Raw genomic sequence first — 15,714 nt, forward strand, 5'->3', positions numbered from 1 at the left:
AGCCGGACAAAGGGGCGGGCCCACGCGCGGACCCCAGCCGCGGCCGCAGCGCGGGCGGAAAGGCCGTGCGGGCGGGGCGGGGCCTGGCGGGGGCGGGGCCCGGCGGGGGCGGGGCCCGGCGGGGGCGGGGCCTCGGCGCGGCGCAGGGCAGGGCGCTCTCTCGTCGGCCGCCGCCCGCCGCCCCGGCCCCGCCCGCCGCCCCGGCCCCGCCCGCCGCGCCCCGCCCCCAGCGCCCGGACGGCTGGAGTCGCGCCCTCCCGCCCGCGCCTCCGAACTTGCTCTAACTTCCTCGGCCGACCGGGCCGAGCCGCTCCCGCCGCCGCTGCCGCCCCGCCGCCGCCGCCGCCGCGCCCGGGTGAGTGGGGCGCGGAGTCCCCGCTGGAGCGTCGGGCCCTGCGGCCTCATTGTCTCGGGCAGCCCCGCGCGCCCTGCGGGGCTGCCCTGCCCCCGGCCCCCGGCCCCCGGCCCCCGGCCCCGCCGCCCCGCGTCCGCGCCCCTGCCCCGAGGCGGCCCCGCGGGCGGCGCTGGCTTTGTCTGTGCGGCGGCCCGCGGGGGGCGGGGGCGGGGCGCGGGCGCGGGGGCCGGGCCCGGCCGGGCGCCGCGCGGGGTGGGCGCCGCCGGGGAGCGGCCTGGCGCCGGGGCTCCTGCCGCCCGCGGTGGGTGTGCCCCGAGGAGCGCCCCGCGTGCCCCGCTGTGCCCCGCGCGGGGTGGGGGCGGCCGGGGGCGGCGCGGCGGGGACCGAGGCTTCGCGCTGTCCGTGGAGGCTGTGCCTGGGGGCAAAGCCCGACTCCGGACGCCCTGGAGCTCCGGGGGACTTGGGTCTGCGGGTACGGAGTTGCCTGGTCTCGCCGCCGCTCCTGCCGCTGGGGAGGGTGGTGGTGCGGGCGGGAGGTGTGTGCGTGGAGGGTGGTGGTGCGGGTGGGTGAGAACTGTGCGTGGAGGGTGGGGGTGCGGGTGGGAAGTGGGTGCGTGGAGGGTGGCGGTGCGGGTGGGAGGTGTGTGCGTGGAGGGTGGTGGTGCAGGCGGGAGGTGTGTGCGTGGAGGGTGGGGGTGCGGGTGGGTGAGAACTGTGCGTGGAGGGTGGGGGTGCGGGTGGGAAGTGGGTGCGTGGAGGGTGGTGGTGCAGGCGGGAGGTGGGTGCGTGGAGGGTGGCGGTGCGGGTGGGAGGTGTGTGCGTGGAGGGTGGTGGTGCTGGTGGGTGAGAAGTGTGTGCGTGGAGGGTGGTGGTGCAGGCGGGAGGTGTGTGTGTTGACAGTGGCGGTGCAGGCGGGTGGGAGGTGTGTGCGTGGAGGGGTGGTGGTGCAGGTGGGAAGTGTGTGTGAGGACGATGGTGCAATGGGTAGGAAGTTTGTGTGTGTGTGTGTGTGTAGCAATGGTGGTGCAGGTTGGTAGGAAGTGTGTGTGTAGACTTCAGTCCTGGGACCTCTGGGATGTGTGTGGAGTTGGTCTCCTGCTAGAAGCAGTGCCTGCTGGGGGGAGTCTGGGGGAAGACGTGGGCCCTGGTGGGGGCCTGGCCTCTGGCTGCGGGCTGTGACGAGCGTCTTGGTATGTGCAGGCTCAGTGGCTGTCCCGTCCAGCGTTGCTGGTGTCCGGGGGCATCGGTGTCTGCTCTCTAGAGGTCTCCCTTCTGGGATGGGGATTGCTTGGGCCCATAGGAGTGGGTGTAGCTGCCTGCCAAATCCTCAAAAGTAGCCTTCCTCATACCCTTTAACCTCAAATTAGGGGAAGTTAGTGCCTACTGAGTGTTTAGGCCACCCTTCCCCATTTGTGAAGGGAAACGTGGTGTCTAGGCCATCAGAGCACCCCCAGCATCCTCTATGCTTCTGCATTCAACTAGCCATGTGGTTGGCAGAGGCACCCTTCCTTCCAGGGATCCTCCTGGGCCCTGGCACCCTCAGAATGCACACTCTTCCATCTTGGCCCCATATGTCCTTCTAGCTCCTCTCTGCTATTTCCAAACTTTGTCCTGGTCTGAGGATCCTGTGTGTCTGGCAGACAGGCCACCAGAGGGATTCTCCTCCTCCCCTCCTACTGCCTCATCCTTTGTTGCACTCCACTTTCAGCTGGAGCATTTCTTGATCTCTCTCCATTTCTCCATCTTCAAACTGCACTGCTTGGACCATCAAATGTGACCTTCAGGTCATTTAACAAAAGCATGATTGAGAGTCTATGGGATGCCAGAGGTGCCAGGTGCTGATTGCAGGCACTGTTCCAGGCCCACAACCCTCTGACTGACCTGTAGGAAAGGTCTGTGTGGTCTTAGAGCCCAGGCCGGACACAGGTAGGATGTGCTTGGGGGGGGGGGGTGGTGGTGGTTATTGATCTGCCCTTGATCTCAGTCTAAGCGGCATTATTCAGGCAAGCAGGAGGGCAAACCCAGTGGGGCTTCTGGAGGTGGCTGCCCAGAGGAAGAAAAGGCATGAAGAAGGGCCTGTGGAGGGTTGGTTGCCCAGGCAAGTTCCCCTTCTTTACCAGCTGGGCAGCTGTGCTAATCTCCCAGGACAGGTGAGGGTGCCTCCCTTCCCATGCTTGAGTCCGGGAGGATAGAGCTCATACACATGTAGGAGGGGACGGGATGTCATAGTGATTGTGGAGGCCAGGGTGTTTTGGAAGCCCGGTCACCAGGTGCTCAGGGATTTGACGCATTGTCAGTTTGGCCGAGCCTCCAGAGTGCCCTTGTGCCAGTGCTGGGCGACCTGCGCTGGATTTAAAACCTAGCAGAGGTTATGGACAAGCTTACAGCAGTTCTCTGGAGGGTTTGAGAGTAGTAACAGGGGCGCCTGGGTGGCTCAGTCGGTTAAGCGTCTGCCGTTGGCTTAGGTCCTGATCCTGAGGTCCTGGCGGCAGGCCCCTGCTCAGTGGGGAGTCTGCTTCTCCCTCTCCTTCTGCCTCCTCCCCTCCCCTCATGTTCTCTCTCTCTCAAATAAGTAAGTAAAATCATATATATATATATATATATGGTAACAAAGAGTTTATTGAGACTTGCTCTTCATGGACGCGTACACCAAGTGCCATCCTAGAAGCTTCACTCGCATTAACTCACTTAACCTTTGAACCGACACAGTATGATAGATAACATTTATGTCCCATATGATGGAGGAGGACACTGTTCTAGAGAGGTCACAGAGTGACTTGCTCAAGGTCTCCATGGTAGCAGCTCTCGTCATTTCTAATCGAAAGGTGGTCAGTGTGCTGCCCATGGCCAGTCCACAGCGGAACTGGTAGGTGCTGCAGCGCAGGATCCTTTTATCCCCTGCTTCTGAAAGCGTCTCGTCTGTCTGGGCACCTAGCAGTCACCCTTGACCCCTGTTGCATAATTGTTGACATCGATTTTGTCTCCTATGGGCCTGGGAATGGGAAGCCCAGCACTGCCGTGTAGAGAAGATTGGGGAGTGAGTCACGGCCTCTGTCTGTCTAGATAGATCAGGGTCTGCTGTGGTGACAGTCCCCAAATCTCGGAGGTTTATTTACTGCTCACACCCGATCCATTGCATATCTTTCTGTTGTTCTCACTGTGAACCCCTACCGATTAATTGGAATATTCCTGGACACTTGGATGGAGGGACAGAGAATGTGATCAGTCTCCCCCTGGTTCTTAAGGCTTCCGCCCAGAAGCGGCATTTTGCTGGCCGAAGCAGCCATGTGGCCCTAGTTATACGTACAGTGTGGGGCGAGGAAGAGGACTGGGGACATTTGGTGAACAGCACTGGAATGCCTCCCATCTGCCTGCCCTTGTGTCCTCCTCTGGGACTTGTTCTCGAGGCCTGGGTTGGAGTGTCACTGGAAACGTTGATCATAAATTAAAGAAACACAGTTGAGGCAGAAGGTGAATTGAGGTGCCACGGTGGGGTGAACGAGAGTGCGCGTCAGGGTGATACCAGGTAGTCTGTGGAGGCAGCCTGCTTTCCGACCCTGGGCAAGTTATGGGAGTTCCTTGGGTCTTCTTTTGCTCATTCATTTATTTGTTCATGGGCCCAAGGACTCGTGGTGAGTCCCAGGCCGTGGATTCCCCCCAAGCACACGTTCAGCTCCTAGCCCCGTGCTGAGGGCTGTGCACTGGGATGATGACCCTGGATTTCTGTTGCTGGGTCCTGGTGGCCTTTAAAGAGGGATGTTAATGCCCGTGGGAAGGGAAGTGGGCTTCCGCTCCCCATCACAGCCCTGGCACCCCAGCCCTGAAGATTTTGGACATCCCCATGCTTTACCTGTGTGTGGCTGGTAGGGGCAGCCACCTTTTCTAGAAGCAGTAACAGGTAGGTCTTGCTCTTCCTCTTCCATTTCTGAGACCTTGGGGCTGAGCTTGTAGGCCTGCTGGCATGGAAAGGAAAGGTAACAAGGGCACTAAAAGATGGAAACATACGGAGAGCAAGTTTGATTGAGTGTGGGGCTCGGATGGTTCTCTGGCCTAGCGAAGGGGTCAGAACCTCTCTGTTAATTGCAGTTTCCCACTCGAGTCACCCTTGCGGGGTGTTAAAGAGCTAGCCACACTATGGACCTTGCTTTTGTGCTTTGTCACCTGCATGGTCTCTGGTGACTTCCAGCAGGGCCAGGAAGCACTGGAGGTGGAGGTGGTGAGACCCCAGATTCTTCTGTATTGGGTTCACTTCCTGTCCTTACTCCTAACTCCTCCTTTTCCGGGGCCTCTCTGCTTTCCCACCTGGAATAGAGGGCGAGGTCACGGGGGTTTACGGCAGTGGTTGCACTCTTGGCTGCTCAGCAGAGTTCCCAGGGTACTATTTGGCCTAGGTGGATGCCAGTGTTCCTGGTTTGTCTTCTCTTCCGTTACAGCAGTGTCCTCTCCGAATCAGTGTGGGGTATTCATGATGTCTCTACATCCATTTTCTACCTAAGAGCATATTTTTTGGTTCAGACAAGGGCAGGTGCCTGTGTTGGAATAGCACAGGCCCTGGCTGGTGGTGGGAAGTGTTCAGTGCCTCTGCCAGTCAAGCACGAAGACGAATAACATTGTCTGGCTTGTAGGGTAGACAGTGGGGAGGCCAGCTTTCAGGTTGTATCTGCTTTCTAGCTGAGTGACTTAGAGTATCTGTCTTTAATCCTCCCTCCCCCGTATGATTTTCTCCTCTGTAATGAGAGAAGAGTCTGCCCTTTCTGTCTCTCGTGGGGTTACTGGGAAGCTCCCGTACACTAACCTCAGGTCTGAGAAGCAGGACCTGAGCCCCAGGATTAGTGAGGCCCGACGCTCTGGTTGGGGGCTGCTGCTGTCACAGTGACAGCTCTCGGCAGAGTGTTCACTGGAGCTGATTCTGGGAACCCCACTTCCTCTACTCTTGGGCTTGGTGGAGTTGGGTAGGGCTGGGCCGGGCTCTGTTGTGCTGTGGTTTCTCTCTTGGAGGCCTGGTCAGCCGAGCTGCAGTGGGCCTGGGCAGGGTGGGGTTAAACCCTTCACTTCTTGGGGTCTGTTCTGCTTCCCTTGCTGAGCAGCCAGGGAGAAGGTTTCGAGTCCTGGTGTCCATCAGCTGGATAACTGGAGGGACCGGCCCCGCTCTTGTTGGGCTCTGTCAGCGGGCGCCATGTGGCTGCGAGCCGCGGCAGTTGGCTCTAAAGTGGCCTCTGGGATCGTGGGTGAGAGGTGAGTTCCTGGTGCTCTCGGAGACTGTGTGTTCCCTGGGATTTGGGAGAGCTAAGGCTAGGCTTTCCTGGGGGTTAAGACTTGGGGAGACGCAGGCCAAGACAAGGGGCTGGGCAGGGCTTGAGCTGAGAAGAGGTCTGATGACCTTTCTGGGTTTTCCCTGACTACGTGTACCAGCTGCTGGGGCCTGTGCCAAGCTATCTGCAGGGCCCAGAGAGCTTTTAAAAGAGAGGCTTTGAGGAATTCCTAGTCCTGACACCCAGGAGAGAGTCCCTAGCAGCTGCTGGAATGAAACGAGTGTCCCCTGAATCGGTTTCATCATCTACATCCAGAGGTCTGAGCCGTGAGCCTGGGAGGGCCGAGAGCTGGAGCATCTATCTCCCAGGACACATAGCCCAAGGCAGGGTTTCATGCTCACAGTCTCAGAAGCCAGCCCTCTGGGCCACCCGAGAAAAGCCTGGCTTATCAGAAGGTGGCATTAAGGAAAAGAGCCACCTCGTGCTCAGATGTGGGCCTCCCGGGGAGGGGTGACTGGGCCCCACACACCCACTGCAGCAGTTCACGCCACCGTGTGACCTTCAGCAGCAGGAACGTCGTGATCCTCCATCTGTGCCTCCCGGCTGCTGTCACCAACTGCTCTGGAGACAGGCTCTGGTTGCTCATGGAGTGGCTTTTGCCATGAAGAGACCTCCCTCCTGCCTGGCCCGCCTGCACATTGGCGGTCTTATTTCAGGCCGATGGGTCTGTCCCTGGGCCTTGGTGTGGAAGGCCAGCCCCAGCCCCAGGCCAGGTGGGTCCCACCTTTTTGGGTCCCCGAAGGCTTGGAGCTCCATGTTGCTAAAGAGCATTACTCTGACACTTGTTAAGACAGCAAAGCGGACTTGATGTAGGACTACTGCAAGAGAGAGGAGGACTTCTGCTTGGGGTTTTGCAGCGGGGAAGAGAGATTGGGCTCCACCTCAAATACAGCCTGGAAAAGCGGAGATTAATAGCCAAGGGGCAGAGTGGAGGGGGTTGGCGGATGGGGCGTCTCGGAGAGGGTAGGGTGATCCTTCGATGACTGACCTCAGGAAGGCAGGCTAGGGTGATCCGCTGTTACCCCGGGGTTCTTAGAAGCTGAGGTGCTCAGGCATGGAGGGTGAGGGCTTCTGGGCTGAACAGACTCAGCAGGAGTCTCGCGGCAGCTGGCCTGTGCGAGGACGGAGATGGCAGCCCTGGGTCAGGCCTGGCCTCGCGGAGGGCTCCAGAGAGCCTGGCTAAGTCTGGTCGAGGAGAGCCCGTCTGTCAGGGTTCCGAGGCTTGCTCCTGGTCCTCGCGCTGCCCTGAGCTCCTCACTGTCCACTCTTGTTCCTCAGGAGTGGTGGCTCTCCTTGTTTCCAGAAACCTGAGTCCTCCTCTTTAGCATCTCCCGGCTCCTTACTCTCGGCTGCTGGATCACCCCTCAGCACCCGCGAAACAGCGAAGCCCGGGGCCTGGGTTCCCTGCAGCGCCCCCCACCGCCCACCCTGCCACTGGCTCCTGTTGCCAAAGTTGTCGGGGTGCCAGACAGCAGCCCTTTAGGGCTGGACGACCCTCCCTGTCTGGCCCTTGTTCTTTGGCCTCTGTACCCTGTATTTCCTGTTCTCTCCATCCTGGGCCAACCAGTCTGACAACTTTGTGGCTCACCCTCCTCCTAGGGATTGAGCTGCCTCATTTGTCTGAGTGGGACCCAGGGAGGTGCTGTGTGTGGGGGGTGTGGGGGGAACTGTGTACTCCAGGGCCTTCTGGTGGGAGCCCCGCAGCTCCTCCCCCTTCCCCGCCCTTCCCATCCCTGTTTCCAGCCAACCACTCATGCTGCTGTGCTACTCCTTGTTTTCTCTCTGTCCCTCCTCTCAACCTGGTCAGGCCCCACACTGATGATCTGGTTTGGTGTATCTTCTGCTCCTGGGACAGCTCCTGCCTCAGCAGCCAGCTGCTTAGGAAGGAGGCCACCTGCTACTGTGAGAAAGAAGGGGGTCTGAAGAGCACCTGTTGGCTGTGGTTTGGGGGCCATCCTCACTCCTGAAGGCTCCAGGCCAGAAGCTGGCCCTGTACCCTCATAGTCTCCTGAGTCCTAGGTGTTTTCCGTGAAATACAAGCAACGGTGTAAACGTGGACACATTTGGAGGGGGCATGTTGACAAGGGAGTCAGGTGGTGGTAGTGGCGGGGTTTTCATTCCCAGGGGGCAAGGAGGAGGGAGTGGCATGTACCCAGGTGCCGGGGTGGCTCAGGGCCCCTCTGGGTGAGGGCAGACAGATGACGTAGTGGGGCAGGTGCCAGTTGAGGTGCCACAGGACTGGGTGTGTTGAGGATCAGTGCTTACTTAGGGGTGGGGGCCTGGCCCACTCACGCAGGAAGATGCCTGGAGAGGGGCTGGGCTTGGTCTGATGGAGGGTTCTAGTATTCAGGGCAAGAGCTGCTGAGGGGTTGCGGAGGGCTCGCTGAGAGGGGCAGGGACTTGTTTCCTGGCAGCTGAGGTTTGACGGCTCCCAGTGCCAGCCTGATTCTGCTTGTTGTGAAATCTCATTTGTGCTCTTTAATTGGGGGGCTACTAGTTGAACATTGAGCAGCCATCAGAGAGCATTTTCTGGAACGGGGGAGCCAAACATACACTTCGCCCCTTTGCAGCCTTCTTTCTCTGAGGCCTGGGCAGCCTGTGAGCTTGAGGTCATTAGATCTTTGCGGTGGCGGCCTGGGGGTGGTGGCACTAAGTGGGGGCCTAGTTCCGCTCTGGAGGAAGAGCTCCATTCACGAGCCACTCCCTGCCTTCCAAATGGTCTCACCCAAACAGCCTGGCCAATCGTGGTGGTACTAGGCATTGTGTCATACCCTTCAGAAGCAGGAGAGACTGGGATGGTTATTATATTGTTCCTTAAGGGTAAAATCACTTGGAGGAAATACATCAGTGCTTCTGAGTGCAGAGTATTGACATGCAGTTAAGGGAGGCTTTTAAACAACATGTGTGTATCCCTTTAGTAAGAAATAAATATACAGACCCATCTCGCTGACTCCATTTTGCAGTTCCCATTTCCCGAAAGGTATATGCATGGGGTTTAGTGGCTAAGGGATCAGGGTTTTGAGCTGGGATTTTGGAGAAACTGTTTTTAGCCTGTACTTGGAGTTGGGCCAGGCCTAGAAATCTGTTGAAATAGCTTTCTTTAGCTGCTAAAATTGGGATGGGTTCTTACCACTAGGATCTTGAGCCTCACCAGCGGCTGGGGAGGGCCCTGAGAAGGGTCCGTGTCTGAGGCCTGGGATGCCTGAGGCTCAGCCCCACATGCGCACATTGCCTGAAGCTTGGGGTCTTCCAGTCTCCCCAGAGAGGAGACCTGCCCCCAGGGGCCCTCCTTCAAGTGTCTTTTCCGCCTTTGGCAGAATCTGCTCTTGGTCTTCCTGGGAAAACTTCTATTTTGGGACCCAGGGAGGAGTTGTGAGCAGGGACCTCTCTGAGTTGGTCCTCTTTTCTTGATGACAGAGGCTGGCACCCCTTCCCCCTCCTCCCCCCACTTCTCCCCCGTCCTCTGTTCTGGGGAGATACCAGAAGCTGCAGGCGGAGAGCTACAGGTGTGTTTTGTTTTGTTTTATTTTGTTTTGGCTTACAGTCACAAACGTGAGGGATTTTAAATGTCAATTTAGGTTTGACTTTTTTAATTAAAAAATGTATACATGATAAAAAAAAAAACCCGCCACATAAAGATACACAGTGAAAATTAGCATTTCCATGCCTGACCCCTTCAGTTCTGCTCCCCTGAGGCCTCCATCACCAGCTGCTGGCTTGCCTAGTCAAGCGTCTCCTCTTGTTTATCCCCTTGCTAGTATACTAATTACTCTGTTCTGTACTTAGTGATTTTTACCCTAAAGCTTATCTTGGGATTGCTCCATGTCAGCCCAGTACAGTCCACTCTCCTGTAACATGTTCTTTTGCTGCGTGGTAAACCGTGATTCACTTTGTCAGCCTCCTATTGATGGACGTTGAGGTTGCTTTCAGTACCAATTCTGTCTCTGGAAGCCAAGCTGCAGGAGTGCCTCGCACATGCTCACAGGTCTGTAGTAGACGGCTGGAAGAGGAGTCCCGGCATTGAGTGCTTAACGAGAAGAGAGGCACGTTGTTTTGATTCCAAGAGGGAGAAGGAAAGTTTCCAAGCTTTTTTTCTGAGGGATCTTGTATTTATTTCTGCAGGCAGAGCCCGGAGCTGGAGGGCACACTGTGGGGTGCTGGTGGCCTGGTTCCCAACACGGTCTGGTTTTGGTTCAGCTCAGGTTAGCCTGTCTCCGCAGAGCACCTGTTGTTTGCAGCTTTTGGCTGGGCCCTGTGCATACCCAAAAGTGTGTAAGAGGAGGCAGCCGGAGCCAGGTAAGGTCTGGGGAGGGAGGAGAGGCTTTGCAGATGTGGGTTTGTGCTGGACTTGGGTAGGGGTTTGACCTGGGAGTCTTGGCTGAGAAGCCAGGAGGGGCTCTCGCATCCACTTCCTCCTTCGGTTTCAGGGGTTGGTGTGAGAGTCAGGCCTCCTGTCCTGGCTTCACCAGAGCCTTTGTTGTTTCTGGGATGCCCCCCGCGCCCCTCCCCGTCTCTTGCCTGTTCTGCACTTTAGGCCACTTTGTGTCTGATTGCCACCCTGTGATTTTAAAAAGCCAGTGTGGAAGGCACCTGGTGTAAATAATAGATGGGTTTTCTCAGACGGCTTCCTTTCAGAGCAGAAGCGGGGTGGGGGTGGGGGGTGAAGGCAGCTGAGTTCTTCCTCCAGGGTTGGGCTGGGAGGAGGGAGGGAGGAATGAGAGAGGGTGCTTGTGGGAGCCATGGCCTGGCATCCTCTTGGGACTTCTGGGAGCCCTCCATCCGTTTCCCCATCCCCGTGGCCACTGTGTGCCTCTGAAGTGACCACAGTCATTCCGTCGGTGGCAGGGCCAGTGGGGAGATTTTCAGGCAGAGGAAAGGGGGCTGCTGCGACCCTGACGGAGAGGGTTTGCTGCCGGTGCCCTGCCCCCTCTCTCCCACCGTGGCCATCACTGGCTGCCCCCCGGGGAAGTCCAGAGCGGCCGTGCCCAGGGCGCTGCTGCCTGGGGCTTGGGGCTGCCAGTACAGAGGTTCCCATTGTGGCCTGGTGGCCGCGGGGGCTGACCTGTAGGGCCGAGGGGGTGGGGCCTGGGGAGTGACAGTGGGGCTATTCACAGGCCGCCCTGGTTTCCTGCTGCCTCCCATTGTGGGTTCTTTGCGCGGGGCAGGGAGGGGGGCGGGGGGCGGCCCGGCTGCTGTTGTCGCTGGCCCCCCCCCGCTGGTTGCCTCCCCCCCCCCCCCCCCCCCCGACGGGGTGGTCACGCCAGGTCAGCCAGGTCAGGTCTCCCGCCAGAGTTCTGAGCAGCCGGGCGGGGAGCGGAGAGCCGAGAGCCAGCGCCCCCGCCCCTGCCGGAGCTCTCCTGCGCCGGCGCCCGGGCCCAGGTGCGCCAGGTGCGCCAGGTGCGCCAGGAGCCGTCGGCCCCAGGCCCCGCTGGCCCTGCGCCTGGCGCGGCCCGGTCTCTGCCCGGAGACTCCACGCCGCTTGAGCCACGGCCATTTTCCTTTGTTCTGCCGCGTCCGCGCTCTGGAACCTTCGGCGGCGGCGGCGGCGGGCGGGCGGCAGGCGGGGGTGGGGGGCAGCAGGCAGGGGGGTGGGAGCAGGCAGCAGGGTGGGGGGCAGCAGGCAGCAGGGTGGGGGGCAGCAGGCAGGGGGAGGCAGGCTGGGGGGCAGCAGGGTGGGTTTTTTTTTTAAGATTTTATTTATTTATTCATGAGACACACACACACAGAGACATAGGGAGAAGCAGGCTCCATGCAGGGAGCCCGACGTAGGACTCCATCCCGGGTCTCCAGGATCAGGCCCTGGGCCCAAGGCTGCGCTAAACCGCTGAGCCCCCCGGGCTGCCCCAGGGTGGGAAGTCAGCAGGCTGGGGGGGGGGCAGGCTGGGGGGCAGCAGGCAGGAGGCAGGTGTGCAGCACCAGTGGAAGCCCCCAGGACAGGAATCTTCCCACTGAGGCAAAGATAGGCGGTCCCCTGGCTGTACTCGGTTCTCCCAGCTGTACCCCCATTCCCCCAGGAGTGTCAAGATCTGTTTGATTAGAGGTCACCCCTCCTTACTGGATCAGAATCTTGGTGACTTGTACAGTGGGGGCCTGGAGAGATCCCACCTGTTAGTGGCCACTGAGGGGGTGAGAAAGATGAGAGGGCGAGAAAAACACACAGCACCTCGGGAGCACAGGCCTCCTGGTCTTTGACAGGAAAAGCTCCTCCCAGGCAACCAGTGTGGTCTTCCTTGGCTCTGGCCCCCCTCCTCCGTGGAGTCCATGATCAAGTCCTGGGAGGAAGAGCTCCTGGCAGTTAGTGGCACAGGTGGTTGAGAAAGTTTCTTTTTTTTTTTTGGTCTCTGTTTGGTTGTGGGGATTGTTCTCCCAGCTGCCCCTTCATGTCCGCCTGTGTCTCACCTCCCTCAGGTTTTGGTGGGCGTAACAAGAGCTCCCTCCTGGGGGGGGGGGCGATTTCACCCACATGGGGGGTTGCAGGCAATGCTGAGGGCTACTCCCTGGCACCTTTTTCTGGAGTTGTGCCCACCCCAAGCCAGAAGTCTCTTGCTTTGCTTTCTAAACCGCAGCCAGACTCTGAACAGTCACCTGCCTCTGAAGTAGAGTTGTTTTGCATGAGAACGAGTAATTTGCACTATTTTTCTTGTGTTTAGAATTTTATCTTACCCGTCCAAAACCTAGCCATCTTTGAAATCAGCCTGGCTCGTTGCAGGGGAGGAAAAAGAATTTTCCCTCTGCCCTTCTTGGTTCTTGACTGAGAGCTCCTGTAATAAGAGATAGATGAGCAGGAGAAAAACAGAAGTTGAGTAACAGGTACACCTGCTTCCGTGAGAGCGATCCAGGAGAACTTGAGGAACTCCCTGAAAATGGCCCAAGCCGTCACCTTAAATATGTTCTCCAGCTACTGACACAAGAAAGATGATTGGGGCTGGGAGAGAAGACCTGGAAACAGGATAAGATTGTTATGCAGATTTAAGTTGGGCTTTGTCTCCCGATAAGAGTTTCTTGTGATTTAGTGTCACCCTCCTCTTCCTGGTGCTGAGAGGAGACACCCTTTCAAGTGGAGACTTACCTTGTAAATGTAAATTTCCCTTCAGTAACTTCTACGTGGTTTTCAGAGCTTTTCCCCTGCTTGCTGTTTTTTTTTTAAAAATAATGAGATCAAGATAATCCTTATGCCAGAGAGGCAGATTTGGGGGTTGCAGATCCTGCTCCCCTCCTCATTAGCCAGGTCTCACAAATTAGGGAGTGAGTTCCAGCCCTGGACAGGGTTGCAGTTTGGAGTGTTTGTCATTTCGGCACATGCTGTACAAGACGCAGCAAAAAGAGCTAAGTTTCCTTTTAGATGCATTAAAACGCCGGTGCTGCCTTGATGGTAGTTGGACGCAGAGGGGTTGGGAAAGGTCATGACTGCAGCAGCAGGTGCTCTGGAAAAAGCTCATGGAGGTGCAAGGCTGGGGAAAGACAGCTCTGCCACTTGCTCGCTCCGGGTGACCTTGGCAGTTTTTCCATGGGCTCCGGTCTCGGAAAATGCAAGGGTTGGTTGCACAGATGAACTGCCGAAATTTTTTAGCTATGACTCTGAGTTCTTTGATTTCTAATTCCAAAGTGATTGGTCACTACCTTGACAGCCCCTCTTGCTAATTCAGGATCTCTTGGGGGAAGAAAGTTTATCAGATGGGATTAACGGAAGGCATTTCTTAGGTTCTTGAGGGGTGGTGGTGATGGTCAGCCTCCGCCGATGTCTGTTTTTTTATATAGAAGCCCACCCACCCCAAGGCCTAACCTGTACTGTCAGTTCTCAAGGGCTGGGTGTGGCCGAGTGAGTCCCCAAGGCCCGCATTCCCTTTTTGAATGGTGGACTCAGGGGAAGAAAGCAAAAGCTCTGCATTTTACCTTCCCTTAAAGTGAGGCCAGGCTGTTTTAAGGAAAAACAGAAACATTGACAGAAAGATACCCTCTGTACATAAATAAATATTCCCTCTCTTCTTCCTGTGGGGGGGGCTAGGTTTAACTTTTATCTCTAAGATAAAAGTTGTAGATCCCAGAAGCCAGAACTGTCTCTTTCGCTGGTGCCCCTTCAGGATTGGTTTCTGGCCCTTTATCTGCCTTTCCCCACCCAGCCTTCATCCCCTGGGCCTCCTGGGCCTAGCGGCCCCAGTGGCTTTCCTCCCATTGTCTGCCTCGCCAGGATCAGCCTCCGTGTCACTGCTCTAGGCAGTGTGTTCCTGCCAGACGTCACGGGAGGCCTTCTTGGAAGATGCCCAAGAGGCAGGGAGTCCAGCTTCTCTAGTCACTGGGTTACATTAGCCTCCACAGCTGTGAAATGGGAATAAAAATAACCTGTAAGGATCCAGTGGGATGCATTAAAATACCAAAGTCCCAAACTACTCCAGGAAAGCGGATTACGCACCCGGAAATCTAATCGCAACCAGGGTGGGTGGACTTTCCTCCCAGGACTTGTCCTAAGGCTTGTCGCTTTTCTCTCAGGTCCTCTCCCTTCAGAGCACTGGCCACAGGCCTGTCCTGGGCAACACCTGGGAGTTGCGTGAGCAGCTTTTGAGCTGCTTTGACATTTTCACAAAATTCCCAGGTGATCTGCATACACTTCAAGTTTGAGAAGCCCTGGCTCAGGCACCTGAGTTAGGCTGCGCCTGCCTGTTGCCTGCCTGTTGCTCTAGCACCTTCCTCAGTCTGTTTTGTGGTTTTGCAGACCGCGCCCTCTTGCCCTCCTGAAAGTCGTCGACTTCACACAGGTCTGGCAGCCCTGACGGCCCTGCCGGCCCTGCTGGCCCTGCCGACTGGGCTGTGCGGTTTCCAGCAGCTATCCCTGGGTGCGGGGAGGGGGACCCCCGGGGGGGGGCCCCCAGGAAGCCCCTCTGCCGGCAGCTGCGGGCACCTCCTCCAAGCCTGCTGGCGAGGTCATCCTTGGGGCACGGAGCCGAGGGGATAAGAGGGGGTAATCGGAGCCCTCCTTTGTGAAGGGTGGCAGGGAGCCTCCCTCAGCCATCTGGTGCCACTCGCCCCGCCCCATCTGTCCCAGCTGGACGACAGGATCAGAATCAGGTTGTAAATGTTGTTTTTTCAATAGAAACACAAAACATTCTCTAGAAGGAGGTTATGGTGTATGTTGAAGTTCAAATGAATAGTTCAGAAAGGACCACACGTTTATTTTTGTAGCAGAACAAAGTTTGAGGTCTCCCTTGATAGCACTAGGATCGCCTGCCCACCTCGTTCTGGGGGGGTTTGGGGGCGCCAGTCTGCAGGCTGGAGGAGACAGGGCTCCCTGCACAGCCACGGGCGGGGGGCGGGGGGGAGGCTGGCCTTCTGGGACTCTGCTTAGGGACTGAGCTGCTAATCTGACCCCTCTCAGCCTTTTCCAGCAGTGTCCCACCATTGATTTGCATTAAAAAAAAACTACCCCCCCCCATTCCTTTTCTCTTTGTGTTTTTGGGGCACGAAGTTTTCTTTATTTTTTTCCTAGCAGGCTTCATTTTTCTTAGCTTGTTTGGGAAGTTTGTTTTGTTTTCTTTGCCCTGTGAACCTCCCCCCCGCCCCCACCCCGGGCTGTTTGCATTGCTGGGAGGAAGCCAGAAGCCAGGCCCTGCCCTGGCCTCGGGCCTCAGAGGGCTGCGGACCCGAGCAGGATTCCGGGGTGCTCCCAGTGCTGTCCCTGGAGTGAAGTGGGTTGGTTGTCTCAAAACACAGTATTACCGTTAGCAGACTGTGCAATTTTGGGTACAGAGATTTTTGATATTTTGGAACCACAATCTTCAGGCATTTCAGGCATGGAAAGTGGGAGGAAAGGGAGGCAGTGTGTGTAATTCTAAGTCTCTTACATAGTTTTGTGTGTCGGGGGTGAGCCGGGCGCGCGCAGGGCAAACTCCTGCAGAGAGCACACTGCAGATCTGGGCAGGCCCAACCCTCCCCGGAAGGGGTGGCCAAGACGCAGTCACTGGAGCAGAGCTGACTTCTCCCCACGCGTGGGCCCCCTCATCACCCGGAACGTGTGCTGTTGGGGCCCCAGCGGGGGCAGCTCTGCGGGGGCAG

The 15,714-nt window shown here is 57.7% G+C and overlaps 1 protein-coding gene and 1 long non-coding RNA gene across 4 annotated transcripts in view; one reads left to right on the plus strand and one right to left on the minus strand.

Annotated features, from left to right (window-relative positions):
* The first annotated feature begins 303 nt into the window (after positions 1–303).
* TSPAN14 (tetraspanin 14) overlaps positions 304–15,714 on the plus strand; it is a 55,183-nt gene continuing 39,772 nt past the window's right edge. The window contains exons 1-2 of one of the 3 annotated variants that reach the window (XM_038534485.1): positions 309–355; positions 9,790–9,963. The gene's annotated coding sequence lies outside the window, so the exon portion shown is untranslated. Of the gene's footprint in view, positions 356–9,780; positions 9,964–15,714 lie in introns of those variants that run through there. The other 2 variants (XM_038534486.1, XM_038534488.1) reach the window with 2 other exon arrangements.
* LOC111095515 lies at positions 2,963–7,273 on the minus strand. Its single transcript, XR_005358052.1, has 3 exons — positions 6,656–7,273; positions 4,206–4,308; positions 2,963–4,099 (listed from the first exon to the last, which is right to left on the minus strand). It is a non-coding gene; the product is annotated as an uncharacterized LOC111095515 (long non-coding RNA).

The sequence above is a fragment of the Canis lupus genome, chromosome 4, assembly GCF_011100685.1.
Source record: "Canis lupus familiaris isolate Mischka breed German Shepherd chromosome 4, alternate assembly UU_Cfam_GSD_1.0, whole genome shotgun sequence".
In the NCBI taxonomy this organism is placed as follows: domain Eukaryota; kingdom Metazoa; phylum Chordata; class Mammalia; order Carnivora; family Canidae; genus Canis; species Canis lupus.